Below are 8,106 nucleotides of genomic sequence, written 5' to 3' on the forward strand. Positions count from 1 at the left end.
ATGGGGTGGGGTGCGGGGGAGAACTATGCTGTTGTTTCTCCAGGTTGTGACATGGAGGATCCTTCTGGAGGCGGGAGGGAGAGCATATTCCAGTGGTAAATCAGCTGGGCGGGTGGTGTTAGATGGTAATTCAGGCCCTTCCTGCAAAGGTTTGCAAGTCCTGGTGCCTTTGAAACAGTGTTTGCTGACTTATTTTTTTAAGCCTGGGTGTGGAGCACGGGGCCCTATTCTTCCTAGGACAAGAGGAGAACGAGAATCTCCCTGAGGGTTATGGAGAGAGCCAGGTTAATTCCCCTCCTCTGCTACAGATGTTGATGTGTGGCCTTTGTCAAGTTACTGTTGCTTGCTCTCTTTGAGAATAGAAGTCCTCTATTTCCGGAGAACTGTGGAGGTGGCAAAACGCTAAGATTTGTCAACCCCGTTGCGCTTTAATTGAATGCCAGTGTCCAATGGTAGTGAGATGGAGAAGGCACAAAGACTTGATTACGAGGCTTTAAGGTTGGGGGGGAGTACAACATCTGGTTTGAAATGCTACTTCTCTCAGTGATACAATAATTTTTTAACAAATTGTGGCACCCAAAGAATAGCAGGGAGTTGGACGAATTGGACTCTTCTAATCTCCCTTTCATGGTTCTCTAATTTCCCAGTTGCTCAAACAGTTTAATATCCTTCCCCAACCCGCGCTTAACACTACTCTTCCTGACTGTCAGCTGCTTGTAGTTTCTAGTGTTTTAGGACCATCTTCAGTCTCCATCCAACCAGATAGGTGAGTGGGGGGAGTTGATTTTTCTGCTTATTTACAGAGCCCTCCCCAAGTAGACAGAGAGATCCCAACCTGAGCTCCAGGTGGCCTGGTTTTGCTGTTTTTTTAGTGCATTCTTTCGGGCCAGCCAGTTTGTCAGATGTAGCGATAACTGGCACTAATTACCAAGGTATATATTGTAGTAAATCGCACTGCGCTGACCCAGCAGCACCGGTGAGTAGAACGTTCGGAACATGCCAACGACTCTACCCGGCCCTTCTGAGTCGCATCAGCACTTCAATTCCCCTCATCCCCTATGAGTCACGGGTCATGAACTGTCTGGCCTTCAAATAGTGATGCGGGCGCATAGGGACAATGGTCTTGCCCCCCCAGGTAGAGGATTAGGCTCCAGACTTGCAGCACGCTCCCTCTCAAGACGAAATAGCCAGGTGTGAGTGAATCATGCCCATCACATGATGATCTGACCTCCGACCGGGCTCCGCCTCAGCTCTCCCGGGAACTCCCCCCGTCCTCCCTCCTACCTGCGCCCTTGAGAATAACCATAACAAAGGTGCCCAGGAACCGGCACGCTGAGAGCTACGCTTAGGAACATCGACCTCCGGCTCCCCGCCGCTGGCTTATCTCCACCAGATGCCATCTCCGCCTTCGCCGTCCTCGCTCTTACGCTGTGCTTGCGACCACGGGTTCCACTACAAGCTGGGTGCCAAACCCGGGAATCCTCGAACCCTCCACCCTGCTCACCGTACAGCTTGAAAGGGTCGACATGCGGTCCGCTGGATCGGGCGATCCAGGGGACTACCGCTGTATCGGCTCGCCCTGTCCTCTTGATCGGCGCGATTCAGAGACATCTGCGTCCTAGACACTCTCGCCCGGACGAACACCGGTGGAGTATGGGAGACTTGCAAAGCAGGGCTTATAGACAAGCACGCTGGCATCTAACTGAAAGTTAGCCGTAAAATCGGCAGGGTCCCCGTGAAGAGAAGGAGCTGCCGAAATTGGTTGAGGAGATTGGAAGGTCAGTGCGTCCATGGGTACCAGAGGGGACGGGACATTGAATCTTAAGGATTGGGAAAACATCAGGCGCACTCTTCGCGACAGAGCCCTGCGGCGCCCGATGCTCCACTGCTACTGACGTGAGACAATGTTATGTCGCCATCAGCCTGCAGACCCTGAAATGGCTCCCTTTGCTGTAGGTCAGCCTCCTTTCTCGATCTTTCACCTTCAATTTCAACCCCGAATTTCTCTATCCACTCAATTGGACGCTCTGGTCGCTCCTTCTGCCCCCCCTGCTCCTCCGGCCTTTTATTTCAACTCTCCCGCCGCTCCAGCCCCTTGCTCCGCCTTCATTTTCCAAAGCTACCAAGACTCATCGGGCGCCTACTTTAATGGCGCTGGTTTTCAGAAACTCTGCATAGAGCCGCAGATAGCCACGACATCTGGCAAAGGAAAGAAACCCTGACGGAATGACGCATGCCGATATTCTCGCGATTGTGCCCCGGCCCATTTCACAGATACCGTGAGGATGAGGATATGCCAGAAACCGGGCGGCTTAGTCGAAAGCACCTTTAAGCCATAACATCCTCACTGGAGCTCCGCGAAGCGGTCTGGGACGAGGGAGTCACCAGTCCCTAAGGCGTGAGAGGCATGCCAGAGGCAGTCATGAATCAATTTCTTTAATGCGTTCCGGACGACTGAAGACCACCTTCCGCATGCTCCTGAGCTCCTGGGTAATAATTTAGATCTAAAGTTGAAGTTCACATGTAAGCTTCAGCAAGGCAAATCAGCGCCTCTGGCGGCGCTCTTACACGCTGACAGCTTGACGTAGTTTCCGGTATGCCTTCGCAACCCCAACAATCATCAGATTGTCCTGGGGCTACCGCGGAGGCCATCCTACGATTCGCTTCTCCCGAAATACAAGCGCTTTGTCAAGGTTCCCAATGCCGGCCAGCCCACCCAGAGCTTCTCACCATCCGCAAAACCCCCAAGAACCCTATGCCGAGGCTTGTGAGCAGGCTCCAGGAAGCTCTCAAAAGGCAGGTTGATTAACGCAGGAGGCTCAGGGCGAAATTCCTTGCCGCCTTTGCCAAGGAGAACGCCTCCGCTGAGTGCCGCAGCAATCACAGGTATAGGTAGAGAACCTGAACTGGCCGACTATGCTTAAGGCTTGAAACGCAGGATATCGGGTCAACTTCACCACCACTAGCTGACCTCCTGCACGCAGCTCCCTCTCCATTGTTGTGAAACAGCCCCGGTGGGGCAGATGTTTCAATTGCCACCAGTCCGGACACTCTCGTAGAGATTGCAGAGAAACCTTGCCCCAGTAGGGGCCTGCAACTCGGCATCGGCCCCCCCCAAGGGAGTCTCTAGGGAAGGACTCAGGAGGCCCGGCCCCGGCCCTCCACCTTTAAACAAAGAACTACTCCCTTATTGCTAGGGGGCCACTGCTGACTCGCTCCGGGAGCCTCAAGATACACCCCTAATGTGGGCGGGTATCCTCGCAGGAACGGCCTCACGAGGGCAGCCGTGACTGCGTAGGCTCCCACGCCCCAAAAGAGCTATCCCGCCCCACTTCACTACAGTTCAGAGGCTCCAGGTAAACCCCAGGGTGCAGAGCCTCCGCACGCCACCGCTGGCGGCCGGGCGGCCCGGATCAGCGGGCCGGGCTGGGGCACATTTGGCGCACTCCGGGAAGCAGGGAGGGGAGCAGGCCACACCGAAGCCCCCCCAGGACTCCCGGGCGGCAATTCATCAGCCCTCCCCATTGCCATGGGAGAGCTTCGAGGCGCAGTAAGCCCTCGGCCCCACTGCCCTCCCTCACATGGACCACGGCGACCCCAGTATGGGTAGAAGCAGTTGGCCACTGCCCAGAGAAAAATTGAAGCTGCCATGCACCAACTGCGTGGAGGAACAGCTGGCTCATGGGCCATTGAGACCCCAACATCACCATGGAACACGCCCTTGTCTTTGTGGGATAAAAGAAGAGCGGCCGATGGCATTGCTACAGGATCTCAGAGCAGTAAATGCACTGCATCCAACCCATGGGTCTCTCTTCAACGCGGTTTACCTTAACCCCAACCTTTTTTTATCCCTCGATCACGGTGTCCTGATTGTTGACTGGCCTGAAGGATTGTTTCTTTGTATTCCCTCTTCTTCCAAGACCGAAAGTACATTTCACACGGTACCAGTGCGGTGTTTAATCTATCAGCAGCCCACGCCAGATAAATACCAATGGAAAGTATTGTCTCTGTGGGAATGCTCAACAGCCCACCTTGTGTCAGTTTTTGCTCCATCAATGCCTCTAGCCCCGCTTTTCACGCCAGCCTGAGCCATAATCATCCATTACATGGATGACAATATCCTAGCAGCCGCATCGATCATCCTCAAGAGGGATAACGTACTGCTGCTGGCCGCATTACACATTAAAACAGTCAGGCCTATACATCGCTCCGAAAAAGGTGCAAAAAGAACGAGCCGATTCTTGTATCTGGGGCATAAACTCCACTCCACTTACTCCGCTTCTGTCTCCTACCAGAGATGCAAATCCCAGATACACTTCACACTCCTTCCAGCTGCAGCAGCTGCTCGAACCCTCAACTGCGGTCCGCCTTTTGCACCCTCTACCACCTCCTTTGCTCCAGCTCCCCTGTTCTCACGCCTACTTCCCGCTGCGCCAAAACCCAGGGACAGGGATCCAACTCTCACCCAAAAGCACAAGGACGCTTCTTTTCAGGCAGTAAGGGGAGGTCCTAGCCTCGGGCCGGGATGGGTGGATCGGGTCCCCTCAAGGATCAACCTCTCCTCTTCCTCTTTGAACACCCCCCTCTCCCAACCGGAGTCCTAGGGTACACTCGACCGCCACTGAAACCTTCTTGGTCAATGGCTCTTACTCTATCCTCATGCGCCCGCAAAAATCTCTCCACCCCGGCCAGCTTTACCAGCGAGATCTCATCCCAACCAAAGTCAGGCGCTTTTCAGCTGACTATGGTAATGGTAGAGGTGGTCCTTAAAAATCGCCATGCCTCCTAAACAGAGCCAGAATTCCAGCATCTCTGAACTTGCTTCTTCACCCTCCAGCTGGCTCCCTGGAGGATTTCGTGGGGAGATCCTCTTCCACCTCCCCCCCAGACCCTCGCCTCACTCTCTCCACTCTACTCTCCCTGTCCCGCTCGGCGCTTTAGCTGCGTCTCTGTCCCACTCCAAAGGCGCCCCACCATTCGCCACGGGCAGCGCTGTCGGGCCGCATTTGCATTTCAACAAAATGGTCAATGGCAGACTGGCTTACACGCCGCTTAAGCCTCCAAGCTCAGCCAACGGAGCTTAATCCCCGCCAAGCAGCCATTCTGGCACCGACTTTCAAATCCCCAACCCTTCAACGCTTTTGTCGATTCCCAATACGCGGGCGCACGCGGATCGCTTCTTCACCTACTCCGAGCCTACTGCCGCTCAATCGAATTTAAACCTCATGAGTCTCTCTTCCTGACTATTACTGGAACCTACTAGCATCCAGAACCTCTCAATACGCTTGCAGAGGCCATGCATGCCGTACACGCATCCCAGGCCCTCAGCGAGGGGAACCGAAGCGCCATGCAGACAACGCCACCCACATCTCCACCCTCTTCTCCGACCCTTGCCCAGTCACATGATTTTCTTCCACCAGGGGCAAAGCACTCGCGCTCGATCCTGTAGCATCCTCTCAACCCAGGCACACCCATCCGCTAAATCTTGTGTTTCAAATGCTCACGCTTTGGCTCCCTCGTCTGACCCCTGCAATTAAACCCGGGGCCTCTGGCCAAATGACTTGCTGGCAAATGGATCTAACCCTGGTCCCTGCCTCAGCCCCCCCCTGGAAGCACCTACATGTACCAACTATAGATACCTACTCGGATACATCTAGCCACCCCACTGAGGCTAAAACAACTAATCATCACGCCATCCAGCACCTCTTTGCATTTATTGGTCACAAGGGCCTTCCGCCTGCTAAAACGGACAAATTCTACAGCCAAGCTTTATATTCTTCCGCGAGCCATGTTCCAGTTTCTGCACTAACTGGGGAATCGAGGGTTAACACACGGAGATTCCTCTACAACAGTGCATCAAGCCAAATACGTTGAGAGAGCAAATCCACCCAACTTCAAAGAAATGCAGGCCAAATAAACTAAAGAAAGGGGAGGTAGCCCCCCCATTTAGGACCACATACAACAGACAGTATCAAAAGTACTCTTTCACCATCAGTCATTTAAATCTGCTCGCTTCCTACCCATCAGGGCAACAGATCGCCCCTCAGAGAAAGACACTTCAGGTAGTCAGACCCTCCCCACGCTATCTACTACGCTTCGCGTCCCAGATCAGACTCTGGCGGGGACCGCCCTCATAACTCTGGGAAGGGGGTATGCTTCAGTCCTTTCTCCCTACAGGTCTATGGATTCTTAGCCTCGACATGTCCGACTAGTTCTAGGAACGATGCCAAACGGCTGGTGGCCAGTTAGGCCACGAAGATCGGAACAGGGTCCCCCCGAGTACCCCGGGTCTCCCATAGCTTCAGCAGACTTTACAATCAGCATCGAATCCACCCAAGATCTAGAGGATCCGCAGTGCTACTTTGAGAGAGCTACGATCAGTCTCGAAGACTCCATGCAGCAGCCGCTCCGCCTCTTAGACACCTAAGAATACCCCGAAATCAGCTGTAGCCTCTAAGGCTATCGCTGCGGACATTTCAGCCCATCAGCAGCCTACTCACACAATTACCCCCCCCCACCGTGACAATCGGTCACCCCTTGCAGGATCTTCATCTGGCAGCAAAATATCGCCATCCTTCACCGCCTCGGGCTGGAATTTGAACTTACAGCCGGAACATCCCTGATAGGTTAACCCTTGGAACTCTCCTCGTTGTTTTCAGCGTAGCTTATTGTCGGAACACGCTTCTCAATAACCTTGCTCGGCGGGAATCACTGAACCTGCTTAATGCTAAAGACTATCAGTAAGCTCTTCTACGATCTTGAGAAATCCATGGACTCTAACTACGCGCCCATCACTCTGTAGTTTTGGTAGATCAAACAGCAAGAGCTACATGCATTGAGACAATATGCAATCCATACGGGTTGCCTTCCTTCCGCATACATCATCCAGCCCATATCATTTTAGCCATGTTTCAGCCTGTTTAAAATTTATTGCATGCCCCAATTTTTTTGAAGCAGGCATTTGTTATTGCTGCATTTCTGCTATCCGTCTGCCGGACTCTCTGCTAACGCCCTCACCACCATACGTCTCTACTCCCAGGCTCCACCCCAGGAGCCTCGACGCCGGCCACAAATTCTCCGCTTGCCTTTCGGGATCCCTCCTGTCGTAAACGACGCCACGCCTACTCTCAAAGCGGAGTTTGTCTCTTCGCAACTTCCCTTGTGGGAGCCCCCGGACTTGTTTCCTGTAACACTAAGACTATTGGCCAGGGGCTGGCCTGTGCAATCCGCCATGGTCCACTAACTCCACCTTCGATTGCCCTGGATGCCCCTGGCCTCCGAAAGCAGCAAGAACTTCAAAGCTGCTTTAATTTTAGATAATCGTTACGCCCATTGACTATTTGTTGTTATTGCCCATCACCAAAGCTGTGAGAATGTACGTAATATGTGTTTGCTTTAATCTCTCTGATAATTCTAGTTGGATTCATATGAAAGTACGTGGAGCTGCAAAGAAGTTGTATCTAATCTGAAATATGATGTCTTTGCATTCTATTGGTGGTCAGCCCCTCTGGAGCTGGCTGCCGGAGGATGGTTGAGTGCTATTGTGCAGCTCTCTGCATTGGTTTTTAATTGTGTGCCCAAGCATCGATCTTGTTTCGGCTGCATTTCAATATGTCTAATATTGCCTGCAACCGCGCGTAACGAAGCCCTCAGACTTTCCCTACCCCGCAGTTCAAGTTCTAATGTTACACAAGCAGCTCGGTCAGCTTGACCAGACGGGTAAGGAGGAGACAAGCCGTCCCTTTAAATCACCCCTTAGCATTTCGTCCCTTCTAAAATGTAAAAGGAGGAGATGTAGTAATGCACTGCTGACCCAGCAGCACTGCGGTAGAACGTAGTTGAACGCTTAACGGACCTATCGACCTTCTGGTCGCATCTCCAAGACTCCTCTACTCCTCATCCCTACCTTGGTGAGTCACGGTCGCCGTGAACTGTCTGGCTCAGTCACTGCTAGGGACAATGGTCTTGCCCCCCAGGTGAGAGATTAGGCTCAGACGCTTTACGCCCTCTCCGGCCAAGATCAGCCAGGTGGAGATCATGCATCACAAGCCATGATGATCTCCCACTTCCCGCCTCCGCTCCTCGAACTCCCCGTCCTCCCTCCTA

Source organism: Sphaerodactylus townsendi, linkage group LG01, assembly GCF_021028975.2.
Source record: "Sphaerodactylus townsendi isolate TG3544 linkage group LG01, MPM_Stown_v2.3, whole genome shotgun sequence".
Classification (NCBI taxonomy): domain Eukaryota; kingdom Metazoa; phylum Chordata; class Lepidosauria; order Squamata; family Sphaerodactylidae; genus Sphaerodactylus; species Sphaerodactylus townsendi.